The sequence below is a fragment of the Triticum dicoccoides genome, chromosome 2B (assembly GCF_002162155.2).
Source record: "Triticum dicoccoides isolate Atlit2015 ecotype Zavitan chromosome 2B, WEW_v2.0, whole genome shotgun sequence".
NCBI classification, from domain to species: Eukaryota; Viridiplantae; Streptophyta; class Magnoliopsida; order Poales; family Poaceae; genus Triticum; species Triticum dicoccoides.
The window spans coordinates 66,347,246-66,367,493 of record NC_041383.1 but is presented as its reverse complement, the minus strand read 5'-3'; positions in this window follow the sequence as shown (position 1 = coordinate 66,367,493).

The following is a 20,248-nucleotide window of genomic DNA, read 5'->3' as shown; positions in this document are numbered from 1 at the left end:
CCTACACTTGTGGGTTATCAAGACCTTTTTCTGGCGCCGTTGCCGGGGAGTCATAGCGTGGGGTTAATATTCTCGTGTGTGCTTATTTGCTTTATCACTAAGTAATTTTTATTTGTTGTTCTAAGTTGTTCTCTATCTTTAGTTATGGATATGGAACACAAAATACCAAAAAAATTAGGTGTACTTGCTACTCATGCAGATGGGGTAACTCCTAAAACCCCCGATTCTCATTATGTGAAAGATATTATGTACTACTTTGATAATCCTGAGAAAACCCCATTCAACTTTATAATGGGAGACACGTTGGATCAACGTGAATACTTTAGGGATTATCGCTCGACACAAAAAGGGAAACTATTATGGGATCAATTTATTATGTTGCGTTGGTATGCTCGTCAACTATGCGTGAGATATGATATTACTTGTTACTCTAGGATGAAGGCTCCACACCTTCCCTTTTCATGCAAATTTAATGATAATGAAACCTTAGCTTCTTATGCTAATGGTATATATGATTACTATGATGTGGAACAAATTGAAGAATTTGTTGCTTTTAAGGCTGCTTATGAAACTGAATCTTTGTTTGAAAAGTATGAAGCTTTTGATGATGATGTTTATAGGCCTGAAAATCTTGCTATACTTAGATATTGCTATGAAAATTATGAATACAATTACTATATTAATGCATTTATTGAGAAAGTCTCCGCTGTCCAAGAAGAGATTAATATTTTGCAGGAAGCTATGGAAGAAGAAATTGATGAAATTGTGAGCTCATTGGATGAAAAAGATGATGAGGAGAGCGAAGAACAAAAGGAGGAAGAGCGGATTGATCACCCGTGCCCACCTTCTAATGAGAGTGACTCTTCAACTCATACATTGTTTAATTCCCCTTCGTTCTTACCGAAGGATGATTGCTATGATCCCTTGAATTTGTTTGAAATATCCCTTTTTGATGATGCTTGCTATGCTTGTGGCCAAGATGCCAATATGAATTATGCTTATGGAGATGAACTTGCTATAGTTCCTTATGTTAAACATGAAATTGTTGCTATTGCACCCACGCATGATAGTCCTATTATCTTTTTGAATTCTCCCGACTACACTATATCGGAGAAGTTTGTGCTTAGTAAGGGTTATATTGATGGGTTGCCTTTTACCATTGCACATGATGATTTTGATGAATGTAATATGCATGTGCTTGCTGCTCCTGCTTGCAATTATTATGAGAGAGGAACTACATCTCCGCCTCTCCATGTTTCCAATATGATAAAATTGCAAGAAACTGCTTATACTATGCATTGGCCTTTAATTGGTGTGTATGAATTGTTATTTTATGACATGCCGATGCATAGGAAGAGAGTTAGACTTCGCTGTTGCTTGATATATATTACTTTGTGCTCACTACTAAATTACAAATCATTGTTAATTAAAATTGGCTTTGATATACCTTGGGATCCGGGTGGATTCATTACCTGAGCACTATATGCCTAGCTTAATGGCTTTAAAGAAAGCGCTGCCAGGGAGACAACCCGGAAGTTTTAGAGAGTCATTTATTTCGGTTGAGTGCTTTTATATAGTCTAAAAACAAAAAAATAAAGAGGGGAACCTAAAAACTTTTCAAAAAGGAAAGTGAAAGTGAGAGAGACAAGCATTGTTGAAGTGGGAGAGCTCCTTGAACTTTGTTCATGCTCACGGAAACTTTGTGAATCTTGATTACTGAAACTTTTCATCAAAAATAATTATCCCCTTGTATAATTCCATTGTATTATAAAAATAATGTGCCAAGGTTTGCCTTTAGGATGTTTACAATGCTTGTTGGTTTGTACGGTGTAGGACAGAAACTCTGGCTATAGTGCGCGATTTTACATTTTTATCTGGAACGTCAATTGGTTCTGATTCCTTTTGCAATGTATTGCTATACAACTTGTTTATTTTTACTAATTGCAGTAGAAATTTTGGGGTATCACAAGTATGGTGGATGTTCAGATTGCTACAGACTGTTCTGTTTTTGACAGATTCTGTTTTTGATGCATAGTTTGCTTGTTTTGATGAAACTATCAATTTATATTAGTGGATTAAGCCATAAAAAAGTTATATTACAGTAGAAACAATGCAAAAAAAATATGAATTGGTTTGCAACAGTACTTAGAGTGGTGATTTGCTTTATTATACTAACGGATCTTACCGAGTTTTCTGTTGAAGTTCTGTGTGGATGAAGTGTCTAAACGAGGAGGTTTCGATATGAGGAAAAGGAAGAGAGGCAAGAGCTCAAGCTTAGGGATGCCCGAGGCACCCCAAGTAAATATTCAAGGAGACTCAAGCGTCTAAGCTTGGGGATGCCCCGGAAGGCATCCCCTCTTTCTTCAACAAGTATCGGTATGTTTTCGTATTCGTTTCGTTTATGCATTATGTGCAAGTCTTGGAGCGTCTTTTGCATTTAGTTTTCACTTTTCTTTTATGCACCATGCTGGTATGAGATAGTCCTTGGTTGATTTATAGAATGATCATTGCACTTCACTTAAATCTTTTGAGTATGGCTTTATAGAATGCTTCATGGGCTTCACGTATATCGTTTCAAGTTTGGATTGCCTGTTTCTCTTCACATAGAAAACCGCCATTTGTAGAATGCTCTTTTTCTTCATTTATATTTGTTAGAGTGTGGGCATATCTTTTGTAGAAAGAATTAAACTCTCTTGCTTCATTTATATCTATTTAGAGAGATGACCGGAATTGGTCATTCACATGGTTAGTCATAAAATCCTACATAAACTTGTAGATCGCTGAATATGATATGTTTGATTCCTTGCAATAGTTTTGCGATATAAAGATGGTGATATTAGAGTCATGCTAGTGGGTGGTTGTGGATTGTAGAGACACTTGTGTTGAGGTTTGCAAGTCCCGTAGCATGCACGTATGGTAACCGTTGTGTGACAAATTTGAAGCATGGGGTGTTTCTTTGATTGTCTTCCTTATGAGTGGCAGTCGGGGACAAGCGATGGTCTTTTCTTACCAATCTATCCCCCTAGGGGCATGCATAGTAGTACTTTGCTTCGAGGGCTAATAAACTTTTGCAATAAGTATATGAGTTCTTTATGACTAATGTGAGTCCATGGATTATACGCACTTTTACCTTTCCATCATTGCTAGCCTCTTCGGAACCGTGCATTGCCCTTTCTCACCTCGAGAGTCGGTGCAAACTTCGCCGGTGCAGCCAAACCCCGTGATACGATACACTCTATCACACATAAGCCTCATTATATCTTCCTCAAAACAGCCACCATACCTACCTATCATTGCATTTCCATAGCCATTCCGAGATATATTGCCATGCAACTTTCATCATCATCATATACATGACTTGAGCAATCATTGTCATATTGCTTTGCATGATCGTAAGATAGCTAGCATGATGTTTTCATGGCTTGTCCATTTTTTTGATGTCATTGCTACGCTAGATCATTGCACATCCCGGTACACCGTCGGAGGCATTCATATAGAGTCATATCTTTGTTCTAGTATCGAGTTGTAATATCGAGTTGTAAGCAAATAAAATTGTGATGATCATCATTATAGAGCATTGCCCCATAAAAAAGAAAAAGAAAAAAGGAAAAAAAAGGAAAGGCCAAAGAAGCCTAAATAAAAAAGGGGGCCAAAGAAGCCCGCAAAAGGAAAAAAAGAAAAAAAAGGAAAAGAAAAGAAAAAGAAAAGGGGCAATGTTACTATCCTTTTTCCACACTTGTGCCTCAAAGTAGCACCATGTTCTTCATATAGATTGTCTCCTATGTTGTCACTTTCATATACTAGTGGGAATTTTCATTATAGAACTTGGCTTGTATATTCCAACGATGGGCTTCCTCAAATGCCCTAGGTCTTCCTGAGCAAGCAAGTTGGATGCACACTCACTTGGTTCGTGGTACTTGTTGAGAAGCCTCCTACTGGATTGATACCTTGGTTCTCAAAAGCTGAGGGAAATACTTATGCTACTATTGCTGCATCACCCTTTCCTCTTCAAGGAAAACCAACGCAAGCTCAAGACGTAGCACGGAACCTTCCTGCATTGAGAGTTATAGACCCGATAACTATGCGAGTTATAGCCATAACCAAGAAGAAAACCTTCATGTGCCCTAGGTGCAAACTTGGAATTATGAGTCATATCACGAATATAGCACAGTGCACCCAAAAAACATAAGAATGAAACATTTGGTTTCTTGCCAGTGATGAGATCATATGAAGTTTTCTTAAGGAATTTATGAATATAACACAATTCACAACATGGCAAGCAATGTTAATAGCATCATCCCAAAAGAGAATGGGAGTTTTGTACTCACTGAGAATTGTTCTCTCCATCTCGATGAGAGTTCTATTCTTTTGCTCAACAACTCCATTCTGTTGGGGAGCGTATGTGGAAAAGAACTCATGAGTAATACCATTTTCATCGAGAAAGTCCTCAATATGAGTATTTTTTAACTCAGTACCATTGTTGCTTCTGACATGCTTAATTCGGAAATAATATTCATTCTGGGCCTTCTTGGCGAATCTTTTGAAGATATCTTGGGTGCTGGTTTTGTCTTTGAGAAAGAATACCCAAGTGTAACGAGAGAAATCAACAACAATAACCAGACCATAATGACTGTCTCCGAAACTTGCATAGTTTTGAGGTCTTAATAAATCCATATGAAGAATTTCTAGAGGTCTTGTAGTGGTCATAATAGTTTTTGATGAAGTGCTTCTTGGCCAGTTTGCTGGCCTCACATGCACCACATAGACGTTCCTTGTCAAATTTCACATCAGGAATACCATGGAGATGATTTTTCTTCACGAGAGTCTGCAAATTTCTCATGCCTGCGTGACCAAGTCTTCGGTGCCACAGCCATCCTTCGGTTGCTTTTGCAAGCAAACAAGTTTGGACTGAGGGACCCTTAGAAAAATCCGTAATATATAAATCACCTTTTCTATTTCCTTCAAAGACAAAGGAATTGTTAGAGGCCATAAAGACAATGCATTTGGATATAGAGCATAGAACTAGCATGCCTAAATCACAAAGCTTGCCAACTGACATGAGATTTTTTTTGACTATATACTGCAAGGCAACAGCCTCACAGTCCTTTATTAAAGCCAAGTAGCAAAAAAAGTTACAAAGTTACAATGAAAGAATCAAGGTTAGGGGGGAAGACTACTTACAAAGAGTGTTTAAGGTAGGGCAGCTATCCAAGAAGTTAAATTATTCCTATATTTACACTTGATTCTATGAGCTAAAAGAGAAATGTCATGAATAAAATTCCTCCTCCAGGATCTAAAAGTGGGCAGCTCATTTATGAAAATCTTCCCATTTCTCTGAGTCCAAATATTCCAAGTAGCCGTGAAGACTACCTCAGTAAAAAATGGGTATCCAAAGTCCTTCCTTGAAGCACAAGCCATCTCAAAAGTGGTCTGATTAGGATGAACACTCCATGTGATGCCCAAGTAATTCCAGACACATTGGCTGAAGTTGCAAACAAAGAATAGATGAGCTCTATCCTCATGCAAAGCTGAGAGACACATAACACACGTGTCATCCTGGATAATCCAATGCCGACGTTGCATCATGTCCCTAGTGTTAAGACGATCCATCAAGAGAAGCCAGCCAAACACCTTGAGCTTGAGAGTGCAAGAACATTTCCATATCCACTGGAATATGGGGTCAATGATGATGTCAGAAAAACAAGACAAGTAATAAATCCTTGACTGATAATCACCAGATTTTGAAGGCCATTTCTAGACATCATTTTCCCCCTCCTGAAGATTAATCAAAGGCATTAAAGCCTGGAGCTGATTGAATTCCACAAAGGCTTCTACCGATAAAGGCAGGTGAAAATTGTCGGTCAGGTCGGACAACTCCATCACATCCTTAACGGTAAGAGTGTCATCAAGCACAAAAGAGTGAAGCCTCGGGAAACGTTGTTGCATGGGAACCACCTCCTTATTGAGTTGCCAACGATCCAACCAAAACACCACCGTATCCTCAGGAAACTGACATGAGATTGAATCCAGGAGACCGAACAAGTAACACACCATCAATACTCTTGTCTTTGGATATAGCAATTTTATCTAACCCAATTACTTTCCTTTGTTGTTGTCACCAAAAGTGATATACTTCGGATATGAAGCAGTTAAGTTAGGGTCGACAAAAAATGACTTGTCTCCGGTCATATGACTAGTGCATCCACTATCCATTATCCATTCGGTACACCCGGAGACATAGTCTTGCAAAGGAATTAGGTTTTCTTAACCACCCACATCTTTGTAGGTGGCTTCAAAACAATAGAGCGAGCAGGATATGATTTCTGTTGATAAGCATATTTGTCATTCGAGGAAGTATGATCATAACTGAAAGAGTAGGCATTGAAATTCTTTCCAAACGAATGAGTATAATGGTTGAATGAGGTATGCATGTACTCATTCTGTCAAGCCTTTTTTAGGACATATCGAGCATTTTCATCCTGCATGGTTATTAAGGTAGTAATGGGCAATGCTTCAATAGTTTTCATGGGCACCCACATACCTTTCTTTGGGGGGGGCATTTCTACTGTTTGGTCCAACATAGCGAGCAACAACCGCGCCACATTGGTTTTTGAACAGCTTATTATAGTTATCTAGAGAATCATCATAAGAGTTCCCTGGGATAGGAGAGTCATATCCCGAAAGTAATGCTAGGTCGAGCGTTTTGCTCTTGGCAGGCACCCACACTGTGGGAGGATATTGATCGGGTTCCTAGAAGGTGCCATTTTCATCTAGTTTCCTTTCGAAACCGATACCTTCATTCCTGGGATTTCTGTGAAGAATGGATTTCTTCAGAACATCACAACGGGTTTGATGTCCTTTGAGAGATTTGAACGGTCCTGTCTGAAGAAGATCCTTCAACCTAGCATTTTCATCACAAACAGAACCATTTTCCTCGATAGAGGGGTTAGCATTCACATAAGATTCAACATTCGATTCAGCATTGCTACGTTCAAGACATTTCAAGAAAGGTGGTATAAATACTTTAGGCTTATCTTTGAGTTTTTGGGTGAGAAGAGAATTTTCTCCGATCAAGTCATCATGAGCCTCTCTCAGCGACTCGAGTTCCTATTTACTTCTCAAGTAATAATAAGTTAGTCTCTCATGGTCAGCTGAGAAAAAATCATGACGAGTTGATAGTTCATCCATTTGTGACATGAGAACGGAATGCTCTTCAGTCAATGACTGATTTTTCTCCATCTCCTGAGCCAACAACCCTTCAGATTTCTTAAGGGTTTTCTCAATTTTCTCAAGAGAGTTTTGTTGAATGTTAGCAATTTTAATTAGTTTAGCATGGTCATCCTCATCCGAAGAATATTGATCACCGGAGTGAACCCTATGATGTTTGGAGGATACCTTTTCTTTTGAAGCTTTGGCCATGAAGTAGTAAGCAGGAGATTCATCATTGCTTGAATGATTCTTGAAGAAGTTCAATATAGGGGTGGAGGATGCGATGCCAACCATGCCAGAATTAGTATCCTCATCGGATTCCTCACCTTCTTTGGAGTCAGATGACTCTTCTTCAACGGAGTCCATTTCCTTGCCGATGTACGCCTTGGCCTTGCGAGAGGTATTCTTGCGATTGGACGAGGACTTGGAAGCATTCCTTGAGGACGATCTTGACAAAGATTTAGAAGCAAAGTTATCCTTCTTCTTGAAGAACTTCTTTGTTTTCTTCTCATCATCGGAGTCGTAGTTCTTGCTCTTGCCTTTGCCATGGTAGTTTCCAGAGTCATATCTTCCACTGGCATGGATTTCAGCTTCCCAGAGAGGACAATCCAAAATGAAATGTCCTGGCTTTTTGCACTTGAAGCAGGTGTAGTCCCGAGAGGGTTTTGATGAAGATTTAGACCCACCAGAGTTGCTGGATTCTTTCTTCTGGAACTGGTTCTTCTTGTGAAGTGATACGTCTCCAACGTATCTATAGTTTTTTATTGTTCCATGCTATTATATTATCTATCTTGGATCTTTTATATGCATTTTGGTACTATTTTATATCATTTTTGGGACTAACCTATTAACCTAGTGCCCGGTGCCACTTGCTATTTTTCCTTGTTTTTGACTTTTTCAGAAAGGAATATCAAAAGGAGTCCAAATAGAATAGAACTTTCATGATCATTTTTCTTGGACCAGAAGACACCTACGTAACTTGGAGAGAGGGCCAGAAGGTATCCGAGGAGGCCACAAGCCTGCAGGGCGCCCCCTAGGGGGGCGCCCTTGGCTTGTGGGCCCCTCGTAGGTCTTCTAACCCTAGTTCCACCTCTATAAATTCCCAAATATTCCCAAACCACCAGAAGCGTCCACAAAATTACTTTTCTGCCGCCGCAAGCTTCGGTTCTCGTGATCCTATCTTGGGGCCTTTTCCGGCGATCTGCTGGAGGGGGATTCGATCACGGAGGGCTTCTACATCAACCTTGTTGCCCTTCCAATGATATGTGAGTAGTTTACTACAGACCTACGGGTCCATAGCTAGTAGCTATATGGCTTCTTCTCTCTCTCTCTTTGATATTCAATACCATGTTCTCCTCAATGTTCTTAGAGTTCTATCTGATGTAATCTTCTTTTGCGATGTATATGTTGAGATCCAATGAATTGTGGGTTTATGATCAAATTATCTATGAATATTATTTGAGTCTTCTCTAAACTCTTTTATGCATGATTAAAATAGCTTTGTAATTCTCTTCGATCTATTGATATGGTTTGGCCAACTAAATTGATCTATCTTGCCATGGGAGAAGTGCTTTGTGATGGGTTCAATCTTGCGGTGTCCTCACCCATTGACATAGTAGGGGTAGTGAGGAACGTAATGTATTGTTGCCATTAAGGGTAAAAAGATGTGGTTTATATCATATTGCTTGAGTTTATCTCTCCACATCATGGCATCTTGCTTAAAGCGTTACCCTGTTCTTTTGTACTTAATACCCTACATGCAGGCAGGAGTCGATCGATGTGTGGAGTAGTAGTAGTAGATGCAGAATAGTTTTGGTCTCCTTGTCACGGACGTGATGCCTATATTCATGATCATTGCCTTAGATACTATCATGATTATCCGCTTTTCTATCAATTGCTCAACAGTAATTTATTTACCCTCCGTATGCTTTATTCAAGAGAGAAGCGTGTAGTGAAACCTATGGCCTCCGGGTCTATTTTCCATCATATATTTTCATATCTATAAAACCAAAAATCCGAAAATACCTTGCTGCAATTTATTTGTATTTATTTTATTTTATGCTTTAGTAATCTTTTATATCTATCTCTATCAGATCTCATCCTTGCAAATAACCGTGAAGGGATTGACAACCCCTTTGTCGCGTTGGGTGAAAGTGTTTGATTGTTTGTGCAAGTGCATACATCGGAGACTTGCTTGTGCCTCCTACTGGGTTGATACCTTGGCTCTCAACTGAGAGAAATACTTATCTCTACTTTGCTGCATCACCCTTTCCTTTTCAAAGGAAAAACCAACGCAAGCTCAAGAAGTAGCATGAAGGCGCTGGAATCTTTTCATGAGTAAAGCGAGATCTTTGTTAATCCTTTATGGATCATCTGATCATTGGCATTTCCTTCTGAAGAAGAACCAGCCACAACCTTGAGCGCATGATTTTTGCGGTGACTAGAGCCATAGAGATCTCTCTTTTCTTCTTCATGTTCTTCATGGGTGTTCAACCTTTCCATTATATCAGCAGAGTTGAGGACTTTGAAAGCAGCTCGTTCCCAGAATATCAAGACAAGTGTGTTGAATGAACTGTCAAGTGATCGGAGCAATTTCTTCATGAATTCATGATCAGTGATGTCTTGGCACCAAGTCCTTGTAGCTCATTTGCAATGTCACTCGGACGATCGAAAGTTTGCTAACAACTTTCATTTCCAACTCACTTGAACCGATTGAACTTCGCCCAAAGAATATCAATGCGAGCTTCTTTCTGAGTTGAAACACTCTCGTTAATATTTTCGAGAATGTCCCACAGTTGCTTCGCAGTTTCACACTGATGGTAGCGAAGAAATTGAGCATGAGAGAGATGACCCTAAATTTCATCTTTAGCTTGAGCGTCCATCGGAATGAGTTTCTTCTCGTGGTCAGTGGGGACCTGGGGCACTTCAACGGTGAATCCATTCTACACCACGTTCCACATATCATCATCAATAGCTCGGAGACGGATTCTCATCTTCTCCTTCCAGAAGGGATAGTCTGTCCCATCGAAGATGGGAATCTTGAGGTCCGACTTGTAGCTCACTGAAGACGTACTTAAACTCCAAAGTGGTTAGACCAAAATGAGCAGAGTCAAGGAGTACCAGTGATTGAAATAGTTCAAAAGTAATGAAGTGATTCAGAGGTAACCAGTGATGCTCGATGGCGACAAAGAATTTCGTAGACCATTCTGTCCTTCTGCACAAGGACTACGTCTGGTTGGAGGGGTTGTGATTTAACACAGAAGATAAACTCTCTTCACCCTATTCTCCTCGACAATTGGTTCGTCAACCAATGTCGATCACTCATGGTAGATCCTTGAGGTGATCTCCGAACCTTTATAGACTTCTTCTTCGAGAACAACAATTACTATTGGTCTCTAAATAAATTGACACCTAACCGTCTAGAGAGTTTGCAGCCCTCAAGAGTAAAAGGCGGTGCGTACTGGACTTAGGTTCGAGTGATGTTGAACCACTATCTAATTTTTCGGCTCTGGGGTTTTCTCTCGGTGGATTTTGAACTCAAATCACTCTGGAGAGGGGGTTGCTCAACAATATTATCGGAATCACAACAGAGTAGCTACCGGACGAAGCCGGTGCGGGGTGGCTATTTATAGCCGCAGCCTTCCATGCTCTTTCCCAAGTTCAACTTGGTGCATCCAAGGTAAAATCAATGGGCTCTGTTGTTGGTGTAAACGTCCTCCCAGGTACACGAACTTTGATCTTCTAGCGCTCCTCTTCGGGCAAAGTTGTAGTGAAGGTTCCAGTGAAGCTTGGCAGTCCGATGTTCAGGTACTTCGTGGCTTCCTTCAAGTGGCGTCCGAAAGGGGTGTCATCATCTGGTTGAGTGAACTTGTTCCTGGGGTCCGCCATCTATAGAGAAGAAATAGAGGAGAATTAGAAATGAGCAGAGAAGAGTATCATGTGGCTTTTCCTAGTGGTCGCGTCCTACAGTCAGCGTGTGCTCTGATACCATCTTGTAGCGCCCACGATCCTAATGGACCGAAGTGTCTGTGCTTAAGTGTCATCCCTGGATCGGTATGCTGACACACACAATACTCGAGGAATTATAACAGAGTTCAATCACACACTTATTACATCGAGGTCCTCATAAAGAGTATCTGTTACACAAATAATATGGCTGAAGGCCATCTAAGCAAAAATAACTGCGGAAGCTTCAAAGATAAATGAGTCCATCAACTCCAACGGCATAGCTGAGTGCATGACAATGACCTACCACACCTTATTATTTGTCGGTAAAGTCTGCAACATGAGACGTTGCAGCCATGTAGGTCAGCACATGGAATATGCTGGCAAAGTTATACTGTAGAGAAAATGATTGCAAGAAACTATATCTACATGCATATTTGGCTGGTGGAGGCTCTAAGTTTAATGTTTTGCATAAAGTTATTTTTTTCCTACAACAAAGGAATAAATTTTATTTACTACAAAGTTATACCAATATTTGAGAAGGTTCCTCCAACTCAAATCCCACAATTAACCAAGTATCATCATTAAACCTAATTCATTAATTAAAGAGTGATGAGATCAACAATAATATCCACTTCTAGATACTCAAGATGTCCATAACCGGGGACACGGCTAGCCATGATTATTTTATACAATCTGCAGAGGTTGCACACTTTTCCCTCAAGACTCGACCGCATCCATGATCATAAGATCGAGACATAGTTTTGCCCTTGTTTTGGACTCTAATGTATCTACTTTTCCAAACACTTTTGCCCTTGTTTTGGACTCTAACTTGCATGGTTTGAATGAAACTAACCCGGACTGACGTTGTTTTCAGCAGAACTACCATGATGTTGTTTTATGTGTAGAAAAGAAAAGTTCTCGGAATGACCTGCAAATCCACGGAGGGACCTTTCAGAATTAATAAGAATTTTTGGCGAAAGAATCAGGGCCAGGGGGCCCAAGGCCTGTCCACGAGACAGGGGGGCGCCCCCCCCCTAGGGCGCGCCCCCCTATCTTGTGGGGCCCCCGGACCTCCTCCGACCGCAACTCCAACTCCATATATACCGTCTCGCGGAGAAAAAAATTAGAGAGAAACTTTCATCGCGTTTCACGACACGGAGCCGCCGCCAAGCCCTAATCTCTCTCAGGAGGGCTGATCTGGAGTCCGTTCGGGGCTCCGGAGAGGGGGATTCATTGCCGTCGTCATCATCAACCAACCTCCATCACCAATTTCATGATGCTCACCGCCGTGTGTGAGTAATTCCATCGTAGGCTTGCTAGACGGTGATGGGTTAGATGAGATTTACCATGTAATCAAGTTAGTTTTGTTAGGGTTTGATCCCTAGTATCCACTATGTTCTGAGATTGATGTTGCTATGACTTTGCTATGCTTAATGCTTGTCACTAGGGCCCGAGTGCCATGATTTCAGATCTGAACCTATTATGTTTTCATCAATATATGTGGTTCTTGATCCTATCTTGCAAGTCTATAGTCACCTATTATGTGTTATGATCCGACAACCCCGAAGTGACAATAATTGGGATACTTCTTAGTGATGACCGTAGTTTGAGGAGTTCATGTATTCACTATGTGTTAATGCTTTGGTCCGGTCCTCTATTAAAAGGAGGCCTTAATATCCCTTAGTTTCCACTAGGACCCCGCTGCCACGGGAGGGTAGGACAAAAGATGTCATGCAAGTTCTTTTCCATAAGCACGTGTGACTATTTATGGAATACATGCCTACATTACATTGATGAACTGGAGCTAGTTCTATATCACCCAATGTTATAACTATTGCATGAGGAATCACATCCGGCATAATTATCCATCACTGATCCATTGCCTACGAGCTTTTCATGTATTGTTCTTCGCTTATTTACTTTTCTCGTTGCTATTGTTACAACTACTACAAAAACCCAAAAACATTTATATTTACTGTTGCTACTGTTACCATTACTATCATACCACTCTTGCTACTAAATACTTTGCTGCAGATACTAAGTTATCCGGGTGTGGTTGAATTGACAACTCAACTGCTAATACTCAAGAATATTCTTTGGCTCCCCTTGTGTCGAATCTATAAATTTGGGTTGAATACTCTACCTGTGAAAGCTGTTGCAATCCCCTATACTTGTGGGTTATCAAGACTAATTTCTGGCGGCGTTGCCGGGGAGCATAGCTCTATTCTCTGAGTCACTTGGGATTTATATCTGTTGATCACTATGAAGAACTTGAAAGACGCTAAGACCAAGATTTTGCCCTCAACTACGAGGGGAGGTAAGGAACTGCCATCTAGCTCTGCACTAGATTCTCCTTCCGTTATTAGTAGGCTTGCTACACCTAAACCTGCTACTGCTATGAATTCTGATATGTCGCATGTTATTGATGATGCCACTTCTGCTATGCATGATGAAACTACTTCTGTGTGTGATACTACTTTGCCATTAGGTGAATTTCTTGATGAACAGCTTGCTAGAGTCAGGGGGAATGAAAATATTGAAGATGTTATTGATGATAGTGATGATGAACGTTCCCCCAATGATTATGTATTACCGGTTGTTCCTAAGGGTTATGTTATGAACAAAGAAGCTGCTGAATCTATTCTTGCTTGCAATGATAGAAATGATCTTAAGAAATTATTAGCTAAATGGAAGCAGCAGTCTCTTAATGTTAGAATGAAACCCTATCCTACTTTTGCTACTTCACCTATCTGTGTTACTGATAAGGATTATGAATTCTCTGTTGATCCTGATATTATTACTTTAGTTGAATCTGATCCTTTTTATGGCCTTGAATCTGAAACTGTTGTGGCACATCTTACCAAGTTAAATGATATAGCCACCCTATTTACTCATGATGAGAAGTCTCGCTATTTATATATCCTTAAGATATTTCCGTTCTCATTAAAGGGTGATGCTAAAACTTGGTATAATTCTCTTGCTCCTGGTTATGTGCGTAGTCCCCAGGATATGATTTAGTACTTCTCTGCTAAATATTTCCCTGCTCATAAGAAACAAGCTGCCTTGCAGGAAATATATAATTTTGTGCAAACCAAAGAAGAGAGTCTCCCACAAGCTTGGGGGAGGCTTCTCCGATTGCTTTATTCTTTGCCTGATCATCATCTTAAGAAAAATGAAGTACTTGATATCTTTTATAATGGACTAACTGATGCTTCCAAGGACCACTTGGATAGTTGTGCTGGTTGTGTTTTCAGGGAAAGAACAGTCGATGAAGTTGAAATACTATTGAATAATATGTTGACTAATGAAAATAATTGGACTCTTCCTGAGCCAGTTCCTGAAGTAATTCCTGAACCAATTGAGCCAACTCCTGAGCCTATTCCTAAACCCACTCCAAAGAAGAGAGGTGTTTTATTTCTCAGTCCTGAAGATATGCAAGAGGCAAAGAAATCAATGAAAGAAAAAGGTATTAAAGTTGAAGATGTTAAGAATTTACCTCCTATTGAAGAAATACATGGTCTGAATATACCGCCTGAAGAACCACATTGTCTTGATAACCCGACATAGGTAGTAAAGGTAAATTCTCTCTATAGATACGATAAAGTTGAAATACCCTCTACTAAATTTCATAGCCCATGCTTAGATGAATTTGATGACTTTTTGGCTAGACAAGAAAGTTTTAATGCTTATGTTGGTAGAGAGTTAAAGAACAATGCTTTCGAGATAGGACACGTAGGTGATAATCTGGCTAGAGTTAAAGATGAACTTCACCGCATTACCAAATATGCTTCTATGGTTGCTACTCAAGCTGAGCAAGTACTCATAGCTCCAAATGATTTGCTTGATGAATTTAATAATAAAAATGACTTTGCCGTTAGAGTAGCTACTAGAACTGGTAGAATGGCTCAGGAACCTTTGTATCCTGAAGGCCACCCTAAAAGAATTGAACAAGATTCTCGGAATAATAATCTAGATGTTCCTAGTTCTTCTAAGAAAAAGAAAAAGAAGAATTATAGGAATTTGCAAACTTCTAGTGAACCTAATATAGAAACACCTGAGAATCCCAATGATATTTCTATCTCTGATGCTGAAACACAATCCGGAGATGAACATGAACCTGATGATAATGCTAATAATGATGTTCATGTAGATGCTCAACCTAGTAATACTAATGATGTAGAGATTGAACCTGCTGTTGATCTTGATAACCCACAATCAAGAAACCAACATTATGATAAGAGACATTTTGTTGCTAGGAAGCACGTGAAAGAAAGAGAACCATGGGTTCAGAAACCCATGCCCTTTCCTCCTAAACCATCCAAGTCAAAGGATGATGAGGATTTTGAGCGCTTTGCTGAAATGATTAGACCTATTTTCTTACGTATGCGCTTAACTGATATGCTTAAAGTAAATCCTTATGCTAAATATATGAAGGATATCATCACAAATAAAAGAAAGATACCAGAAGCTGAAATTTCCACCGTGCTTGCTAATTACACTTTTAAGGGTGGAATACCAAAGAAACTTGGAGATCCGGGTGTTCCAACTATACCATGCTCCATTAAAAGAAATTATGTCAGAACTGCTTTATGTGATCTTGGAGCCGGTGTTAGTGTTATGCCTCTCTCTTTATATCGTAGACTTGAATTGAATAAGTTGACACCTACTGAAATATCTTTGCAAATGGCTGATAAATCAACTGCTATACATGTCGGTATTTGTGAGGATGTGCCCGTTGTGGTTGCAAATGTCACTATCTTAACGGACTTTGTTATTCTTGATATTCCCGAGGACGATAGTATGTCTATTATCCTTGGTAGACCTTTTCTTAATACTGCAGGGGCTGTTATTGATTGCAACAAAGGCAATGTCACTTTTCATGTTAATGGCAATGAGCATACAGTACACTTCCCGAGGAAACAATCTCAAGTTCATAGCATCAATTCTATTGAAAAAGTTCCAACTATCATTTTTGGAGGTTTTGAATTTCCTCTCCCTACTATCAAGAAAAAGTATGATATTCTTATTGTTGGGGATTTTCATATCCCCGTTGAGGTAACTTAGTGTTATTCAAAATTTCTCCGGTTCCGTGTTATTCAGAATGAGTTTGTTAACAAGACTTGATCAACCTTGTTAGCGGGTTCATTTTGATGATCATGAGATGGATGAAACTAGAAGGCACAACCTTCTGTGCCCTCTTTTTACTTTCTGTTATTTAGAAGAAATAAAGCAAAAATAGTATTATCTGTCTGTTTTCCGATTTATTCGTGCAATAAAAAATAGTCCGAAAATAAAAGTGCTCCAAATGCCCTGCAAATTTAGTATGATTTTTTCTGGAATATTTGAGGATTTTAGGCACTAAAAACACTGCAGGAGGGCCAAGCACCAGGCCACGAGAGAGGAGGGCGCGCCCCCCTGTAGGGCGCGCCCCCCTGTCTCGTGGGCCCCTGGTGGCTCCCCTCCACTTATGCTAGCACCCACACACTCCATCTTATACCCAAAAAAAATCCCCATCTAGCTCAAGCCCGAGTTCTAGCTCGTTTTGCTGCGATTTTCGATCTCTTAGCCCAAGGCTCCATTCACAAAACTGCTTTGGGAGATTATTGCTTGGTATGTGACTCATCCATTGGTCCAAATAGTTTTTGTTCTAGTGCTTTATTAATTGCAAATCCTTGCTGTCTTGGTGACCCTGTTCTTGAGCTTGCATGTTAAATTTTTCAGGTCCCAAGCAATTCCAATGCATGATATGGGCTCTAGGCACTTGTAGGAGTAGTTGCTATCAATCTTGTTTAGTTTTATGCACTTTTATTTTGAAGTTACTGAAATTTCAGAAATTTTCAGAAAAAGAAATATGCTTAGGAGAATGTATCAAGGTGGTTCCTCGGCAAAGAAAGGGCCAAGGATTGCTATACGTGAGCAAGACGTTGAATTGCCGAGGAATGCATATGTACGAGCCTGTGAGTGGCCATCCGATGATTTTATGATTGAAGCAGGCTTCAAGGAGGAATTTGACGCGTATGTGCGTAATGCTGAGCTAGAGGACTTCTTACAAGATAAGTGTCCTCAGTACTCTCAATTGACCGATTCCTTTGTGCGGAGGTTTAAATATAATTGTACACGTAATTCTCCTAGTGTCCTATTTGATATTTATGATACATCTTACACCATGGACTTAGAGGATTTTACAACTGCTTGCAAACTCCCACAGTGGAGTAATATTAATGATCCTCCCAAATCTGAATTTAGAGATTTTCTTGCTAGTATTACTGTGGAAGAATCTAGGGACATAGCACAAGCTACCATAGGGAGCATTCATTTTCCTGCCATACATTATTTTGCTCTCTTTATTGGTAGATGCATTAACGGTAAAGACGAGGTATGTGTGCTCCTGATCTTAGTATCCTCAAGAGTGCGGTGTTCGGTTTTAAAGGCTATAATTTAGGGGCAATAGTTGCACGTAGGTTGCAGAATAATAGTAGAAAGGGAAATTTCTTTGGAGGAATTTATGCAACCCGTGTGGCAAATTTTCTTGGTATAGCCCCACGAGAAGGAGATATGATAATGCCTCCTGTTCATCTGGATAAACAAGCTATGTTTAGTCATCAATTTCTTGAGAGGAATGAACAATTCCTCCATTATCGACTAATCTATGACATACGCAACATCGTCCCTGTTACTCTTCCTGCTCCCTACCTTTTTGATTATCAGACAAAAGGAAGATATGTTGTCACCAGGGAAGAAGCCACTGAATATGAGAGGGGAATGGAGGCAGCTCGCCAACACGCTGCTGCCCAGGAGGCTATTGCCTCTGCATCTCAGTACAACCCCAGTTTCACTTATGGATATCAGCCAGGCGGTCCTTGGTATTAAACCAAATCAGGCCAAAAGCCTAAGCTTGGGGGAGTACGTATTTCTCACCGACTTTACATTCATGTTCACACACTAGTTGTCGGTGCTCATACTCTTTCATTGTATCATCCATGCTAGTTTAAATTTCTTTTTCTAGTTTTCTTCTTGTGTGTTTGATAAATCTTGAGAAAAACCAAAAAAAATAGTTAATTTAATTTCCTTTCTTGTAGTAGAAACTAAAATGAAAGCCCAAAAAGATTTCTCGTTCTTCTTTTACTTGTTGGGAGCTTTCCCGTGTAAATAGTTTCATTTTCCTTTCTTTCCTTTGGGGGTCGAGAAGACCATATTGAAATTGCTTAGTGGATCTTATATGCATGATTGTTTATTTAATTTAGAGCCCATATTATTTGTCTTCTCTCTTTAATTGAATGCTTGCAGATTCCAGCTTAGTCCACTGCATGTACACTCTTATTATTATACACTTTGTTCGGTCGTGCGAGTGAAAGGCAATAATGATGATATATGATGGACTTATTGGGATGAGAAAAGCTGGTATCAACTCGACCTCTCTTGTTTTTGTAAATATGATGATTCATCATTCCTGAGTCAGCTATTATGAAGTAAACATATTTGTAATGACATTTAGAGATTATAGTTACTTGTGCCATGTGGTATGATGGGATGGTATCCTCCTTTAAATGAATTGAGTGACTTGACTTGGCACATGTTCACGCATGTAGTTGAATCAAATCAACATAGCCTTCATGATATTTATGTTCATGGTGGATTATATCCTACTCATGCTTGTATTCAGTGTGAATTAATTTTAATGCATGTTTACGACTGTTGTCGCTCTCTCAGTTGGTCGCTTCCCAGTCTTTTGCTAGCCTTCACCTATACTAACCGGGAATACTGCTTGTGCATCCAAACTCCTTAAACCCCAAAGTTGTTCCATATGAGTCCACTATACCTTCCTATATGCGGTATTTACCTGCCGTTCCAAGTAAATTTGTATGTGCCAAACTCCAAACCTTCAAATGAAATTTTGTTTTTTATGCTCGAGCAGCTCATGTAACAACTAGGGCTGCCTATATCTTCCATGCTAGGTGTGTTATTCTCAGAGGAGTGGACTCCGCTCCTCATTCACGAGAAAGGGCCGGTAACCGGGATGCCCAGTCCCATGATCCAAAAAGATCAAAGCAAATCAAAATAATTAAACAAAACTCCCCCAGGGCTGTTGTATGTTGGAGGCACTCGTTCTTTCGAGCAAGCCATGGATTGATGCTTGTTGGTGGTTGGGGGAGTATAAACATTTACCATTCTGTTTGGGAACTGCCTATAATACATGTAGTATGGAAGATACAGCCATCTCATAGGTGTTGCGTTGACAGCAAAAGTATACCGCTCAAAATGCTATTCAATCTCTATTTTAAAATCGAGAGCTGGCACCTCTACAAATCCCTGCTTCCCTCTGCGAAGGGCCTATCTATTTACTTTTATGTTGAGTCATCACCCTTCTTATTAAAAGCACCAGCTGGAGAGCACACTTTCATTTGCATTCATTATTACTGATTTATATTGTGTATGACTTGACTGGATATCTTTTACCATGAATTACAATGTTTAGTCAGTCCTTGGTCTTTAAAGGTGCTCTGCATTTATGTTTTGCGGTCTCAGAAAGGAGTAGCGAGATACCATTTTGTTATATCATGTTATAATTATTTTGAGAAAGTGTTGTCATCCGAGTTTTATTATTATGGCTCGCTAGCTGATTATGCTATTGATATGAGTAATTGTGAGACCTTTGTGTTATTGTGAGTATGGTTAGTTCGTAATATTTGCTGAAACTTGAATACTGGCTTTTCATGGTTACAACAACAAGAGAAAACAGAGTTTGTAAAAGTTTTTCTTTTTCACTTTCAGTTTATCAATTGAATTGCTTGAGGACAAGCAAAGGTTTAAGCTTGGTGGAGTTGATACGTCTCTAACGTATCTACTTTTCCAAACACTTTTGCCCTTGTTTTGGAATCTAACTTGCATGATTTGAATGAAACTAACCCGGACTGATGCTGTTTTCAGCAGAACTACCATGATGTTGTTTTATGTGTAGAAAAGAAAAGTTCTCGGAATGACCTGCAAATCCATAGAGGGACTTTTCAGAATTAATAAGAATTTTTGGCGAAAGAATCAGGGCCAGGGGGCCCAGGGCCTGTCCACGAGACAGGGGGCGCCCCCCCCCCCC